The sequence below is a fragment of the Giraffa tippelskirchi genome, chromosome 13 (genome assembly GCF_054371585.1).
Source record: "Giraffa tippelskirchi isolate mGirTip1 chromosome 13, T2T-mGirTip1v1.2.pri, whole genome shotgun sequence".
Taxonomy (NCBI): domain Eukaryota; kingdom Metazoa; phylum Chordata; class Mammalia; order Artiodactyla; family Giraffidae; genus Giraffa; species Giraffa tippelskirchi.
In genome coordinates this window covers 29,763,453-29,781,801 of record NC_137287.1, presented here as the reverse complement: position 1 = coordinate 29,781,801, position 18,349 = coordinate 29,763,453, and the positions used below count along the sequence as shown (strand labels likewise).

At 40.2% G+C, this 18,349-nt stretch overlaps 1 protein-coding gene across 2 annotated transcripts in view; it reads left to right on the top strand.

The window, feature by feature from the left end:
* SHISA9 (shisa family member 9) overlaps window positions 1-18,349 on the top strand; it is a 345,697-nt gene that overhangs the window by 14,473 nt on the left and 312,875 nt on the right. The window lies entirely within an intron of this gene.

Genomic DNA, 18,349 nt, shown 5'->3' with positions numbered 1-18,349 from the left:
TATTGTGGAGCTGATGTACTGACTATAGGGAGTGGGGAAAAACAAGATTGTTTTGTTTTTGACAGTAGTGTACTATCATGGTTATTCCTAGCAATTATGTTTTCAAGTAAGCCCCACATTAAAGTAATGTGTAGGGCTTGGTTTAAAATAATAAAAGCCAGAAAATTTAAAGGATGCATTTAGTTGTGGCTGGAGGTTTTTTAAAAACAGAAACAGTTCTGGCATTTTTGCACGTTTTTCTAGTCTGGGTCACCTTTGCTAAAGCTCCACCAGAAACAACATTGGTGTTTTATTTGCTGAATCATAGTTTTGCACTGTTTGGTTGCAAATTTTCATGCTCAATTGTAGAGGAATAAGTCTGTGGAATTTGACATTGGTGATGCAAATTACCTGATTCTGCATGGTGATAATTGTTCATGGCCTTGGAAACATTGCAGTATGTTTGCGAAGTTGATGTGTATGTGGTTTGAAACTAAGTAGAAAGTCTTAAGTTCCATTCTATTAAATAACTTGACATTATTTATGAACTGGATCATAAAAATGGTAAGAGAAATGGCCACATGTTAGAGCAAAATACACCAGTCATTGGAAGTTTTATGACCAAATCTCACAGCCCCGAAAGGCATGGTGAATTGTGCCAACTCTGATATAGCAATCGTATCCAATTCTGGCTTTGATGGAAATGAGCACATTCTCTTTCAGAATGCAGTGGAAAATAAGTTGAACCTAGGTGTATATGAGTCCTAAATATTATAAGCAAGTGACTATGACCATGAAGTAGAGAAAGCTGAAATGGTGTTGAGTCCCTGGCTATAAAAAAGTGGCTGTTGAAAGCTTCTCATTTGAAGTTTCAATTTCTAGGATGATTTTGAATCATCTCTTGAGTGGAATAACAAACTCATTGAAGTCACTCAAATTACACCACTCCGTCAGGCAAAAGGGCAGGCAACATTAATGAGTCTTGCTTTGGTAAGGGGTTTTTGTTTAAAGTTGTACTGAAAATAAATTGTGGTTCAAAGATGGGTCTCTAGGTACTGAGCATTTCAGAAGTCTCCTGAGACGGACTAACTTGGTTTATTTATGAGTCTTGCTTTTAGTCTGTATATGTGTTTCAGTAATCAGTGATCTTTTACACAAAGGAAAAAAAAATGTGTCTTGTAATATTTTACTGGGTGGAATTGCACTTGAGCTTTCCTGACAAACTGCAGGTGAGAATTCCAGGTACAATGTCATAAACATTGCATTCTCCTAGGAATTACCACAGATATTAATTTTATGTAGTTCTGCTAGGTTGGTTCCATCCTTATTTCCTAGTATTTTTTGGGAGTATCTGGAAAATAAGAGCATATAGCTTTTCTATAGGTTTACATTAATGAGTTTAATTTAAATAAATTAATTCAGTAGTTGGTAGTGATAATATTTACTTGTAATGAAGTGTTTGTCTTTTATTGATTTACAGGAGCTCTTTACATATTATGGACATGTGGGAAAAATCACGTGTCCAAAAGAAACAATTATTTGTGGAGTTCATTGAAAAGATAAGAACTAGGTGATTGACATTATTGTTATTAAAGGTTCAAGAAGCCACGCAGTCTCCAGAGCCCACTGACTAGTAGAGAACTAGGAGAGAAGGAATCTTGTCTGAAAATCAGAAAGTAAGACCAACTCTTTCAGTGCCAGAATTAGAATGCCACTACTGAATATAATGGCATAGGAAATGGTAACCTACTCTAGTATTCTTGCTTGGAAAATTCCATGCACAGAGGAGCCTGGTGGGCTACAGTCCATGGGGTCACAAAGAGTCCGAGCACACAATGAATATAAAACCCTTTTCTGGACATTACAGGAGCTACGAAGATTTACCATTACAAAAATGGAAAGATGCATCTATTTGTGATACAACAAGACGGGGCACATCGTGCCATTTTTAGGGTGTTCTTCACTAAATATTCAAGTTGTGAGATTTGATTGAAGTTCCAACTTAAATGTTATTTTTATCTCTGTTTGGTGACCCACTTGACATTGCTTTAAGAGAATAATCATCTTCTCCTCTTAATACTAACACTAGATCACTTTCTACTCTTTTCCTTATGCTTTGTTCAAACACTAAGAGAACCAGCAGTCAGTCTAGAAACCTGGATATTTGGAAGGAGGGGAGTTGGGAAGGACTAGAGTGAAGGCAAATAGGGAGGAAAAGGCTTCAATATTGGGAAATTTTTTTGCCAACCTTTATCAGTTTCCTATGGTTTATTTTTCCTGTGATAGAGGCAGGACTCGCCTTTTTTTATCTTCAGCAGATGCTGTTCAGGGTCTTTTCAGGCATCCAGTGTTATTGCCTAAAAATATTTAGTCTGATAATCAAAAGGGCTTGGACCTCTTTGATTAACAGGATGTAGATTCAGATGAGAGAGTGATTTTCTGCAAAAGCTCCTCGGCTTCTGCGTAATTACAGTTTGCTTTTGAAGGAGCATTTTGTTCTCAAGTACTGTGAACATGAGCTGTCTCCCCCCCCCCTGTTGCCCTGCTTGCCAGTGACACCCCCCAACCCCACCTTCTGAGAGTCCAAAGTAAATATAGGCTTCTTTTAGTGTCAAGATTGTGAGATTTGAGTGAGGGACTGGGGGGGCAAAATACAACCTGGATCAACATTTCTCGACTTGTTTGTGTTAAAAGCACACTTCTTTTGAAATAAAGTTTTAATTTGGGAATAATTTTATGTTTATAGGAAAGTGGCAAAGGTAGTACACAGAGTTCTGGGTACCCCTCACTCACTTGCCCCTGATGTTAACATCTTACACGACTATGGTACACCGTAGTCATATGTCAAAACTAAGAAGTCAACATTCATACATTATTTTTAGCCAAATGGTGGGTATTGTTTGAATCTCACTAGTGTCTTCTCTGATGTCCCTTTTCTGCTCCAGGATTCAATCCAGAATACTATATTATAGTTATTGCAGCTGACTTGATAGTAGAATTTTGGTTGTGCAGTATTGTTTAACGATGTGGCAAAGGCTGGAAACAACACGAGATAAGTCAGTGGCAATTACACAGCCTTTACTGCCACTGTATAAAAAGTGTTGCCCAGTGTCTATGAAAACCTATCGTTAAATTATGCACCTGCTCAGTGTTGGAATGGAACCAGCTGATGTCCTGATTGTGCTCTCATATTTATTCATGGGGCAAAGGACCCTCACATTCCATACAAACATACAACTCCACTTTTGAATGGAGTCAATACTGTAGTATTTATTTCACGGGCATAATCTGAGCAAGTGAGATCTCACCCCAAACTCTGGTGAAATGCTGACTTGCTATTTCAGGGCATAGAACTCATCAGAAAGGCTGGATTCTTATTCTAACTTCTACACCCACCCTGTCCTCCCCGAGGACCATTTCCAAGTGGCTTTACTAGGAGTCAGATGAAAAGCAGATCCATGACTTAGTTTCTGAAGAGGTTGTACAGCTCATGTTTAGGGCTAAATGGATTTTCATTCATTTGTCCGTATTTACAAAGGCACCTAGGATGTCCCATACTTCATTTTTTTGAAATACTAGAAGGAATATTCCTACATACTTTCTAAAAATCAGGAGGAATTACCAACATGGGCCTATTGTATAGCACAGGGAACTGTCCTCAATATTTTGTCATAATGTATAAAGGAAAAGAAGGGCTTTCCAAGTGGTGCTAGTGGTAAAGAACCTGCTGGCCAGTGCAGGAAACATGAGACAGAGGTTTGATCCCTGGGTAGGGAAGATCCCCTGGAGGAGGAAATGGCAACCCACTCCAGTATTCTTGCCTAGGAAATCCCATGGACAGAGGAGCCTGGCAGAGGGCTATAGTCCATGGGGTTGCAAAGAGTCAGACATGACTGGGTGACTGACACCTTTACTTTCCTTTGTGCCAGGCACAGGTGCTAAATGTTTTGAATATATTAACTCCTTTAATATGCAAAGCAACGCTTAAATAGCCTAACTTATTCCTGCCTCAGGGCCTTTGCACTTGCTGTGCTTTTTGCCTATAGCACAGAGTCCCAGGCCTCTTGCATCTCATCTGTTACCCCTATTGCCACCTCACTAGAGAGGACGTCCTTGTCTACCTCTGGCTCCCAAGTCACCTACTGTTCCCCATTTCCCCACTATTCTCTCTATAACTTTTGTATTCTTTGAAGTTGTCATGCTTATGTTTAAAATTTATTCCTCTTTCACTATATTGTAAACTCCACAAGAACAAAAGCTTCGTATTGTCACAGCTGTACTCCCCATGTCAGGACTGAGCTGGCTCATGACAGAAGCTCCATAAATTTTTGTCCAATAAATGAAAAAGCCTGTGGAAGAGGTATCGTTATTCCTGTTTTATGAAGGAGAAAACCGAGATTCATGGAAACTAAAGAACTGGCATGATAACTGAGATTTACTTTTAACATCGCTTGGAATATATAAAATTGTGGGGGTTGGTAGATGAAACAAAATGGGAAGAATACTGTTATTACAGCCAGGTGGCCAACTACATAGGGATTCATTATTCTAGTCTATATTTGTGTATATTTGAAAATATCCATAATAAAATTGAAAGTTAAACAGCTTGTCCACCATATCAGAGTTAATACACAGAGGAGTTGGGATTCAAACCCAGGTCTGTCTGAGTCCATAGCCTGAACTTTAATGGGGGCATGTGGATTATCTTCTGGTGAATATCCAGGTTTAGGAAGGATGAGAATCAGGACACCTCAGGGACTTTAGGAGGTAGAGTGGGTTAATGCATCACTATTGTTTCTGTCCTTAATATGCTCAATCCCAGCATCTTTTAGTTCACTTTATGCAGAGAGAGAAAATTTTGGTTGGTTTCTGACCAACCATCAACCTGGCTCCCTTGAATCAGTTGTCAGACTCCTGAACAATCAGTTGGGTGGGATGGAGAATGTCTCAGTCTCAGGACTTAAGTGGGACTAGTCTCCAAGAAGGCTGTGTTTGAGAAGCAGGGTGGAGATCGCTGTTTTAAGCTTCCTGGGGTAGGGGCAAGGATTACATTTGTTTTATTCTTTTCTGTACCTCCACTACCTAGAAATTATACCGAGTTCAACAGATATTTGTCAAATGAATGATTACATGCATGTTTGAATGAATCCCTCACTGGAGCTTCATAAGAAGTCCAGAGGAACCCATTAGTAGGACCCTTGAGATCTTTGAGTTTTGAGGAGACTTGACTAATTTCAACTCATATGAGGCTTTAACTTTCTTCTAAGAAGGGCTTCCCTCGTAGCTCAGTCAGTAAAGAGTCTGACTGTAATGCAGGAGACCTGGGTTCGATCCCTGGGTTGGGAAGATCCCCTGGAGAAGGAAATGGCTCTGGCATTTTTGCCCAGAGAATCCCACGGACAGAGGAGCCTGGCAGGCTACTGTCTCTGGGGATGCAAGAGTCGGACACGACTAAGCACGCAAGAAGTGACAGCTACCAACACTCACATTCCTGAAATGACTGGACAGGTAGTCTTTCCATCTGAAGATCTATGACTGTAAATAGTTTTGCACACAGTCAGTAGATTATAGCACTGCTAAGAGTTAGGGGGTTGGTTCACAGTGGATCCACTAAAAACACTTTAAAAGAAAATACTTATTTATTTGGTTGCATCGGGTCTTAGTTGTGGCCCATGGGATGTTCGTTGCGTTATGTGGGATCTTGTGTTGCAGCACACGGGCTCTCTAGTTGTGGCTCGGGCTTAGTTGCCCCGTGGTGTGTTGGATCTTAGTTCCTCAACCAGGGATCCAACCTGTGTCTGCTGCATTGCAAGGCTGATTCTTAACCGCTGGACCACCAGGAAAGTCCCTAAAAAAATTTTTAGGTTTAGTGCTGTGGCCTGAGTTCACTTGGTGTGGGTTTAGATTGGAGCCTTGGTTTTCTCCTGAAGTATTCAGCATTATAAATGGGATCCTGACATATGATGATGCTCATTAAATAATAAACAATATGTCTTTGAGATAGTGCAATAAGGGCATGGGAGATACGGGCTTGGGAGGTGGACGTGGTTGGATTTGGTGTATGGATGCTCTGTCATCTGTGAGCTGTGGAGTCTTGGAAATATTAATTTAATTCTGTAATTTTCAATTTTCCATTCAATGAAAAGAGTAAAATAATATCTACCTTACAAGATTGTTTTGGAGATAAAGGAATTAACACATATGAAGGATTTAATATAATGCCTGGTAATGTGTATTGATTGTTACTGTTATTATTTGTAGAACAATTGAGGATTGATGCTAAGGTGGTCCATAGACTAGGGGCCAGTGATGCTCATCAGCATGCATGTATTGTGCAGTTGTCTTCACAGTGAACATATTTTCCTGCTGCCCGTTGATAACCCCATTTGTGTGTGTGTGTTTTACTACTACTGCTTCTGATGTAAATGAGACCTGAAGAAACTGTCAACTCTTTCCCGAAGAAATAACTGGGGTGCAGCAGCTGTCCCATTCTTAGCCATTTGTTCCTGTCTTATGTTTTTCTTCAAGTCCCATTAAAACACATGAGCTTTTGTTCTGAGTGTGGATTTTAATATTTACTTACACTAGCATACCAGACCCATAGAAATCTGTCTAGCCCTAAACATGCCTTGTATTTCCACCTAGAAAAATGACATTGTGTGTGTGTGTGTATGCACAAGCAACAGAAACAGATCCCTTAAAAGAAAAAAAAATACCACTTTCTGTAAGTCATCTCCTGGGCTCTTTTCAAAAATTGCTACTAATGCTGGCCACATGGCATTGCCTAATTGGATCTACATTGCCTTTCCAAAGTGCTTCCAACCAGCTGTAGGACTATTTGTAAAGAAAGCCCAAGTGCTTATCACAGTGTCTGGTTTAGTTTAAAAGATGCCAAGTTCTGCTCTTTCCATTCTAGGGAAAGCCTATCCAGCTCCTTTGTGAGAGCATTTCTATTTAGGTATAGGGACTAAAAGATGCAACATGCTTGTTGTGTGATTGACAGCGTGGATTAAAAAAGAGAGGAATACGTGAAATAATAACATTTGTTCTGCACCTACTACATGCATACATTTTCCTTCTCACAACAATCCATGAAATAATTGAAATAGGTACTGCACCCCCATATTATAGATGAGGAAACTAGGGCACTGAGAGTTTAAGTAACCTGCCCCAGGCTCCTGAGATATTTGGTAAGGAGTTCAGATCCTACGGCTTCCCTGGTGGCTCAGATGGTCAAGAATCTGCTTGCAATGCAGAAGACCTGGGTTCCATCCCTGGGTTGGGAAGATCCCTTGGAGAAGGGAATGGCTACCTACTTTAGTATTCTTACCTAGAGAATCCCACGGACAGAGGAGCTTGGCAGGCTATAGTCCATGGGGTTGCAAAGAGTCAGAAATGACTGAGCAATTAACACTTAACACTTCAGACCCTAGACATGGATTCAGGCATGAACTCTATTCATGACTTTTCTCATGTCTTTCAAGGATATACAGTGGATGATGTACCAGATTATGTCTTTTCTCCTTCTTCCTTTTGTTTATTGATCCTCATTAAGAATCACTGTATTAGATGACACACATCTTTGAAAATGGACCAACTGGATAGAGCCATCATTTCTGGAAGATTCAGATATTCACCAATCTTTGCTTTCTTGTCATTAATATTTCCACATCTTCATCAACACTGAACTAATATTTACTAAAATTCTGCTATGTGTCAGGCACAATGCACTGTGAAAACTGGAGGTATGAGGATGAGTGAGAGAAAAATAAGAAATATCCTCCTGGAGACTGTGACGCAGTCAGGGAGACAGAAGGGGAAACAGGTACTCACAAATCAGCATGATGGAAGTAAGTACGGAATGTGGGAGCATCATGCCGGCCTCCTCAAAACACCTGGGGCTGATGGGGAGGGAAGGGAAATGAGGACAGATTTTCCTGAGAAATGGGTATTCTGTTCTGTGAGAGAAATCGTCCCCAACAACTTTCCAATAACCAGAGTGAAAGAAAGCAGAAGATTTTTATGGACTAACTTTGCTTGCTTTTGATTGAGAAGAGGACTACCAGTCCTAGAATATAGATCTCTCTTGCACGTCTGATTAGTTTTATACAAATTATATAAGGGGAGAAGAGGATTTGGTCATTTAGGGTCACACTGCTTTTGGTAGGAAAGTTAAAATGCCATGTCTGATGTGGGAAGCCCAAAACTTCAGGATCAGCTTTCAGGTTCGAGTACAGATTCTTTGAACAGCTTCTGAGTTCAGATCAGCTTGCTGTTCTTGGAGATTAGCACTGAATATTTTCTTCTTCTTTTTTTTTTCTTTTCTGAACATTGTGGGATCTTTTTTGCCTGATCAGGGATCGAACCTGCAGTCCCTGCAATGGGAGCACAGAGTCTTAATCACTGAACTGCCATGGAAGTCCCTGAATATTTTCTTCTTTTAAAAATAACAGCCAATATAAAATTAAGCAACATAGTTTAATACCATAATGCATATGTTAAAAGAATTTGTAATAAGGCTTTAGGAAAAAAATCCCAATTAAGAATTCTCAGTAAAGTTAATTACAAGTTGAAAAGGAAATCCCGTCACATTAGTCTGAGAATGCAGTTAATGAAACTAAATGTAATCATAATCTGAATATTTCATTGAATGGAGACTTAGACTCATTAATTTAAGTATTGGGCCTGGAGTTGTGTGCTCACACGAAGACGGCCATGCTCAAAGCAGAGCCTGGGTTTTACACTTTGAAATCCAGCCCTTAGTCCAGGGAGATGGACCTTCTCTGAGATTTGTCCATGGTGCTGAATCATGCCCCAGATGTATTTATTCAAGCCACCCAACAAGAAGTCTATCTTACAGAATTTCAGAGCTAGAAGGAACTTTGGGAGTCATTTTGTCTTTGGTTTACCACATTTTTGGTTTCAAAGGTGACCAAAAATTAAAACAAAAACAAGAATGGAAGAACCAACATAGTGTGCTTTCAGTTTTGCTAAGGAAGATAATGATGTAAAAAGTAACTATGAAAAACAATCAGCATCATTTCACAAATGATATGGGCATTGTAACACCAAACATTTAGGTTAGATATAGCTCTCAAAATAAAACACAACTCCTAAACTGAATGAAATTGATTTTATGAAACATCTCATTCCATCATCCTTATATTTTCTCTCTCTCTTTTTTTTTGGCCTCCAGTCAGTTGAAAGTGAGAACATAGACTTACATTTTGGGGAATTACTGATCATTCCTTAAATGGTTTGCTCATTGGATGAGTATGTATTGAGTACCTACTATATGCTAGGCATCTTGGAAATGGATTTAAGGATGTGAAACACAGGGATAGACTTCATAGTTATTGGTGCAGTTCCTCCTTAGTTTGATGCCTTACATGTTATCCAAAGAAAGCCGTTTAAATTATTCACATACTCAGATATTTAAACAAAATATTGAACTGCCTAAAGCCCATGAATTGAAAGCTGTGCAAGAGCAGCATGTAATTTTTTATTTCCTTTATTAAGTACTAATAAGGAATGGAGAAAGCACCTCATTCTTCAGAGGCATTGTTTAAAAATATTTAGTGCATATATTCAAAGTCAAGGAAGGTCCTCAGTCAAACAATTCTTTGATAATAGCTGACAGGGGCATTGTATAAGCATGTTTTCTTTTTAAGAGAGAAATTGCATGTTTAATGTGTTTAAAATTGTATTAGTGAAGACAAGAATGTGCACTTTAACAACATTATTTCATTGAAGTATAGTTGATTTACAATGTTGTGTGTTTTTTTTTAAAAATATTTACTTATTTATGGTTGTGCTGGGTCTTAGTTGTGGCCAGCACACATGATCTTTAGTTGTAGCATGTGAGATCTAGTTCCCTGGCCAGGGATTGAACCCAGGCCCCCTGCATCAGGAGCTTGGAGTCTTAACTTTTCCTACAATGTGGTGTTGATTTCTACTGTTTAGTAAAGTGGTTCAGTTACACATAAGATGTACACTTAAAGACATGAGAGAATATTGCCTCTGTTTAAAGAAAATACAAATAAGGCTATTTTCCCCAAATCCATAGTCTAGAACAATGATTGAAGTTAAACCCTGATCCTGCTTCTTTTTTCATTGAAGTATAATTAACCCACAACACCATGTTAGTTCCAGGTACACAATGTAGTGACTTAACACTTCGGTATGTTACAAACTGGTCACCATTGTATAAGCATATTTTTAAAAATTGTTCCTTATGAAGATTTTTGTCCTGCTAATAAGCACAGAAGTGGGTAGGTTCAGATCCTGGTATGGTTCTTTAAACATGTATTTGTTGTTATTTAATTTACATGAGTATTATACCTATGGGCTTCCCTCATAGCTCAGTCAATAAAGAATCTGCTTGCAGTGCAAGAGAAGTGGGTTCGGTTCCTGGCTTGGAAAGATCCCCTGGAGAAGGAAATAGCAACCCATTCCAGTATTCTTGTCTGGAAAATCCCATGGACAGAGGAGCCTGGCAGGCTACAGTCCATGGGGTCGCAAGAGTTGGACACAACTTAGCGACTAAACCACCACCATTATACATATAATTATGAAACTCTTCACAAAATGTGGTACTGAAAATCTTGCTTCTGTCATTAATCATAGCCTCTTTGTAGATACAAAGTAATCTCCGCCATAATGATTATTAATTCTATGTAAATTAGACCATTTCATTTTATTTCAATATGAATAAGGTCTATCATGTTGTTGAACTGCTAGAGAGAAAAATCACTTAGGGTTGCTAGGAGGTGGGATGCACATCTGGAACTGCTTGAAGCTGCCTTGCCATCACAAGGGGAGGGAGCATCCTGCCATGGAATAAAGACATGGAAGAGAAAGGCAGAATGGAAAAGGGGAGAGAATGAGTTTAGTTCTGATATTGTTTGAGTTCCTGGATGCAGCCATACCTGAAGCCAGGAGCCTTTCGTAACAGAACGAATTTCTTTCAAACTCAATCAGCTTGAGTTGGGTTTCTGTCACTTGCATAGGAAAGAATGGTGATTTCTATAAGCAAAATCTACCATTATAAATTACCCACAGTTTCCAATACTTAGGTTATCTCATCTAACTTTTAGAAAAACCACCTTGGGACTGTTGCCTCTTTAGCTGGGGTACTCAAATGTATCCAGAAGTATGCTAACTCTGTTGTGATTTTATTCTACCAGACTGTGAGCTCTTCTCTGTGTATCTCTATTCCCAACATTTAGACCTGAAAACAGTTCAGATCAGTTCAGTCACTCAGTTGTGTCCGACTCTTTGCGACCCCGTGGACTGCAGCATGCCAGGCTTCCCTGTCCATCACCAACTCCTGGAGCTTGCTCAAACTCATGTCCATTGAGTCAGTGATGGCATCCAACCATCTCATTCTGTGTCGTCCCCTTCTCCTCTTGCCTTCAGTCTTTCCCAGCATCAGGATCTTTTCCAACACAGTAGACAATGAGTAATTACTTGGTGAATAAACTAATGAAGCCCAGCCACTTAACTAGCTGTGACCGGTCTATGCTAACAGCACAGGTTAAGTGGCAGAACAAGGACTAGAATCCCAAACTCCAAACCCCAGGTCTAGTGCTCTTGCATTTGGCATTGGGCAATTTGGGCCATAGAGACATTTGGGGGTCTTTACCTGAATTTCATTATGCCACTTCATGCTTAACGCTCTGCAACTGAGCTCTCCATTGCCCATTTCTGTTGCAATAATGATAACAAACTCCTCACTTGCCTACTTGATCTTGCATAATCTGGCCCAAACACTGTCTCATTCACTTGACCACAGGGAGCTCTCTTTTTTCTTATTTAAATGAACCAGGGTTGCTTTTGCCTTAGGTAAGGACTTTCTTTTTGCTTTTCCCTCTGCCTTGCCCCACTCTTTGAATCATTTAGGTCTCTGCTATACAGTTATCCCCCTAGGGAAGCCTCCCTATAGAAAGTAGCTCACCCTACATATGGAATCCCAGAACCATAACTCTCTATTCAGTTCAGTTCAGTCGCTCAGTCGTGCCTGACTCTTTGCGACCCCATGAACCGCAGCACACCAGGCCTCCCTGTCCATCACCAACTCCTGGAGTCCACCCAAACCCATGTCCATCGAGTCAGTGATGTCATCCAACCATCTCATCCTCTGTCGTCCCCTTCTCCTCCTGCCCTCAACCTTTCCCAGCATTAGGGTCTTTTCCAATGAGTCAGCTCTTCGCATCAGGTGGCCAAAGTATTGGAGTTTCAGCTTCAACATCAGTCCTTCCAATGAACACCCAGGACTGATCTCCTTTAGGATGGACTGGTTAGATCTTCTTGCAGTCCAAGGGACTCTCAAGAGTCTTCTCCAACACCACAGTTCAGAAGCATCAATTCTTTGGCACTCAGCTTTCTTTATAGTCCAACTCTCACATCCATACATGACCACTGGAAAAACCACAACCTTGACTAGGTGGACCTTTGTTGACAAAGTGATGTCTCTGCTTTGTAATATGCTGTCTAGGTTGGTCATAACTTTCCTTCCAAGGGGTAAGCATCTTTTAATTTCATGGCTGCAATCACCATCTGCAGTGATTTTGGAGCCCAGAAAAATAAACTCAGCCACTGTTTCCACTGTTTCCCCATCTATTTGCCATGAAGTGATGGGACCGAATGCCATGATCTTAATTTTCTGAATGTTGAGGTTTAAGCCAACTTTTTCACTTTCCTCTTTCACTTTCATCGAGAGGCCCTTTAGTTCTTCTTTGCTTTCTGCCATAAGGGTGGTGTCATCTGCATATCTGAGGTTATTGATATCTCTGTATTAGGTCACCATTTGCTTTTCGTCATAGCTCATATCACTACCTAAACATCATCTTGTTCATTTGTTTCTTTAGTATCTTCCCCATCCAAAGGTCAGCTCCACAACACCAGGGAACTTGTCTATCTCTCTATATTAGGTGCTCAATAAAAAAATTGTTGAATAAGTACTGTCAGCATACAACACTGAGGGACTTCCCTGGTGGTCCAGTGGCTCAGACTCCATGCTGCATATGCAAGGGGCTAGGGTTCAATCTGTGGTCAGGGAACTAGATTGTGTGTGCCACAGCTAAGGCCCAGTGAAGCCAAGTAAATAAATAAATAAAAATGAATAGAAGAAAATACATCACTGAGCACATTTCTCAAGTAATTGCTAGTCATACTTTTTCTTGTCAGTTCACCAGGGTTTTATTTCTTATGGACTAAACTTTTAGTGCAGTTATCAAAGTTTAGCAAATGCCAAGTTGCATGCCCAGAGAAATTACATATAATAAAAAAATCATGAATACATATTCCAGCATTACCTGGAAATTATGAAGTGTCACACCAAGTCCAGTCCACCAATTTGAGCACAATGGACTTTTTTCAATAGCGTTTTCTCCCATGTCATTCCTTTGGACTTCTCTGTGTCTTAGGTCCCCCGCAATATCCCTTCTCCATCTTGGCTCTCAATTTCATCACCACAAAAGCAAATTAAGGAGGGAGTTGGGCGTATTTAACATTTTTGAAATAACTATGTTGTGTTGATGTGCACAATTAAAAAAACTCAACTCCGGTGTATGCCAAGTAACCATAATAACAGCCTGCTTAGGATTATAATGTTGATTTTCAAATATTGCCAAGCAGACTATTAAATCCCCAACAGCTATGTTCCACATTTAATTATTATATTTAAAAGGAAGTCTTAAAATCCAGAGGGAGGAGATGGTGGATACAAAGGAAAAAAAGACCCAGCAGATCCACAGATTTATTTCATATCCCATAACTGGGCAGTCCTCCAGTGGCAAGCCATAAGCCCTGGGTATAACATCTATGGTTAAGATCAAGTACTTACCTACCTTTTGACTCTGAATTCCAAAATGCCCCCAATATGCCACCGATCTTATAATCCTCACCCTCGGAGCAAAATCAGGTCAAGCTAAGAAAAGCACTCAAGAACAAAAGATGCAGTCTCTGAATTTTCCATCACGAATATTCTGAGCATCCTCTGCCCCTCAGAATACTTTTTAGTAAAAGTATGGGAAAGAAATGGGATATATCATGGTGGGGAAAGGGTGCGGAGGGAGGACATGGTTGTTGGTTCCCTTTGCTCGGTTTTCCAGCTTTGTATCCTGCTGTGGTTGTTTCAGCAGATTATTGTTCATGTCAGTCCATTTGATTAAGCATCATGGTATGTGAAAGACTTTATGAGGCTTACTTGGGTAAGTGTAATAACACTAATAGTTAGCATTTACTGGATGCTGTCTGCCAGATGTTTCCAATGTATTATCTCATTTAATTCTCTTAATGAGCTGGTATCGTGGCTGAGGTTATCTGTATCTGACGGGTTAAACAGATATAGATGTCAGATACCATATATCAGAAGCTATCCATATGATGCATGGATTCAAGTACACTGTATCAGTATCAGTTCAGTCGCTCAGTTGTGTCTGACTCTTTGTGACTCCATGGACAGCAGCGCACCAGGCTTCCCTGTCCATTGCCAACTCTCGGAGCTTACTCAAACTCATGTCCATTGAGTCAGTGATGGCATCCAACCATCTCATACACTGTAGTCTGACTTCAAAACCTGGGTTCTTTCTTTTACTCCAAGTAGGCACACAAATTCCCTTTTGGGTGCTGGGAAGGGGCTGCCTAAAGAAAAATGTTGAAAGGGATTTTTAGATTAGATTCAAACCCAGTGGGCATGAGTGCTGTGGTTGATTAACCATGTCTGCTGTGAGAGCTGGCTAGGAGCATAGTGTTGTTTGCCTTATATTTATACTCCTATTGACATACAGCCTTTAAGTCTAAGCACTTATGATTTTTTTAATGAGGGAAGATAAATGGAATATAAACTGAGGGAATATAAACCCACTTGATGGACTGGGAAGGCCTCAATGCATAGTGCCTAACATATGGTGTTTGGATGTGTAGTAGGTGATTAGCATGTCTTTAATGAATGGATGAATACGTGAGTGGATAGTCTGAGGCATATTACAACCCTTTGTTCTTCTAGGTTCTTTAAGCTATTTACATGTAACAAGTCATTCTACCATAAAACTACGTAACAGAACTACGTTCCTTTGTTTCCTGTAGGAAAGTCAACCTAGACCTGAATACTTCAATAGTATATTTTTGATGTTTAAAAAAATCATTGTTGTGTTTCCTCCATTGGAAGGTGGATTCTCTACCAACTGTACCACTTGGGAAGCCCATCGTTTGTATAGGGAATTACTTCTGTCTTATGCATGTATTCAATTAATCTTTTTCTTGTTGGATCTAGTTAGACACTGTGCTAATGGAGCAAAACTCAGCCAGGTTTCTGACCTCTGGAGTCTACAGTTGAGGGGGATAGGACTGTTTGCAAATCTAATAGATTAAAAAAGTATAAGAGATGTTACTGTGATAAGTGTAGGAGGAAACAAAGAAGATGATGGGATTAAGGATAACAGGGTAACTCACTGAGGGGGCGACAATTCATATGAGACCCGAGGATGAGTGAGAAGGAACTGTCCAAGTGAAGCACAGGGGAAAGTGAAGGCAGAGAAAACAGAATGTGCAAAGGTCCTGAGGCTGGAAACTACTTCATCTGTGGAAGCAAAGGAAGCCCAAGGGGGCTAGAGTCTGGTGAGGGAGGGGAAGAGGTCATATTCCTAAATGTGGAGAAATGATATTCAGAATTGAGAACAAGGTGAGATATTAATTATAGGCATGTCTTGTTTTATTAAGTTTTGCTTTATTGTACTTTATAGATACTGCATTAAAACTTTTTTTTGGAGTATAGTTAATTTACAGTGTTGTGTTAAAACACATTTAAGGGACAGCTAATTAATGACAATTAATTGAAAGGATACATGCACCCCAATATTCATTGTAGCACTATTTACAATGGCCAGGCCATGGAAGCAACCTAAATGTCCATTGACAGGTGAATGGATAAAGAAGATGTGGTATATATATATAATAAAATATTGTTCAGCCATAAAAAGATACTGCATTTTTTTTTTATTACAAATTGAAGGTTTGTGGCAACCCTGAATCAAGCAAGTCTGTCAGCAGCATTGTTTCCAATAGCATTTGCTCATTTTGTGTCTCTGTCTCACATTTTGGTAATTCTTGTCATATTTCAACTCCTTCACTAGCAAAAAGATCATGATTTGCTGAAGGCTTGGATGATGGTTAATGTTTTTCAGCAATAAAATATTTTTAAATTAAAGTATGTACATTTTTTCAGACATGATGCTATTACACACTTACTACACTACAGGCTAGTGTAAACATGATTTCTATATGCACTGGAAAACCAAGAAATTTGTGTGACTTGTTTATTGCGATACTCGCTTTATTGCATCATCTGGTACTGAGTCTGCAGTATCTCTGAGGTGTGTCTGTATAGATTATAGCTACAATTTTGAGCACTTACTATGTGCCAGGCACTGTGTTAGGTGCTTTACATCTGTTTTAGTGTGTACCAGGACTGCTCTGTCCCTCTAACTGGGCTTCCCAGTGGGTGTTCCACTGAACACTGATCCTTTAGTTTCTTGTCCAGGTAAATTTGGGAATTGCTACATGCTCTCTCCACCTCTTGGAGATTCTCAATGCATCTTATTAGCACCTTAAAGACTGAGAATAAGAGTAATAAAGCCATTTACAATTGCATTCATTTCAATGTTTTTCAAACTGATATTTCTATTAAATATCTTCTTGTGTAGCAATTATTGATATATATGGAGGAAATGAGATACTGGAGAACTAACTTAGAAGAATGCTACTGGGTTTATGTTTACTCCGTCCGACTTAATCACCTTCCCTGGTGGTAGACTTATTATTTCCCAAGGCAATCCTTTCTGGTTTCAGGCAGACCTCACTGATAGGGCGCTTCCCTATTAATTTTCCCTATCATTGATAGGGGGCTCAGTGGTAAAGAATCCACCTTTCAATGCAGGAGATGCGGTTCGATCCCTGTGTTAGGAAGATCACCTGGAGAAGAAAATGGCAACCCGCTTCAGTATTCTTGCCTGGAAAATTCCACAGACAGAGGAGCCTGAAAGGCTATAGTCCATAAAATCACAAAAGTATTGGACATAACTTAGTGGCTAAGATAACAACAACAACATTGATATGGAGTGTGCCCATTCTAAAGTTACTAGCCAACCTCTTAGAGCGGCTTAAAAGAGTAAGTGGAGGACAAAGCTATTAACAATTCTCTTTCCTCCTCTCTGTGCACTCTAGTTTCGGTCATCCTTCAAGGCTCGATGTAAATAGTCCATATCAGGCTGGTTTGGTTGTAAATAATAGAAATCAGGGACTTCCCTGGTGGTCCAGTGGTTAGGACTCTGTACGTCCAGTGCAGGGGGAATGGGTTCAATCCCTGGTCAGGGAACTAAGATCCTGCATGCTTGCTGCACACAGCTCAGCCAAAAAATAAAAATAAGTAACAGAAGTCAGTGCTATGCGACTTATGCAAAAAGGGAGCTCTTTTGAAGAATATGGGATGGTTCATAGAACTGAAGGGGCATTTGAAGAACAAAGCTTGGCATAGTAAGAATCAGGGCAGCTCTAACCAGGGCTGGTAGCTTGAGCTAACCTGTGGTCTCATCAAAGCTTCCCTGCAGACATCAATCATTATAACCATTTTTCTTTCTTTGTGCCTACTCCACTTAAATTTAAGGTCCTGGGGAGTGTCTGGCTAGCCTACACTGAGTCATATGCTCAACCTTGGCTAGGGAGGGCTGGTACCTTGATTGACAGTCTCACCAAGATTGCACACAGGGAGGAAGACAAAAGTCTCCAAAATGAAATTGAGACTCTGGGCAGAAGATGGAGGGATGGATGCTGAGTATTCAGAGAGAGAAACCAAGGTCCAAACATATCCCATCTTTTGTCTGATTGCTCTTCTGAATTTATATATGCCTTGATATCTGTCTGAGTCCCTTCAGACCACTCAGTTCTGCCAACATCCAGATGCTGCCTGGCCATCTTTCCTGCATTGTTCTCCTCCTCTATGGCTTAGCTCTTGTGGGATGAATTTGCCCTGTATCTCTAATTAGGCATAATAATGAAACCTATACGATGTCTCCAGCAGTAGTCCGAGTTAAGTGATTACGGGAAAGCCTTCCTAGGGGAGGGCAGTCAAGTGATTAGAAGGATGGTGTGAGGTGTGGGTGGGCTTCCTAGGCTGCTCAGTGGTAAAGAACCTGCCTGCCAAAGCAGGAGATGCGAGTTCAATCCCTGGGTCGGGAAGATTCCCTGGAGGAGGAAATGGCAACCCCCTCCAGTATTCTTGCCTGGGAAATCCCATGGACAGAGGAGCCTGGCTGGCTACAGTCCATGGGGTTGCAAAGAGTCGGACATGACTTAGCCACTAAACAACAAC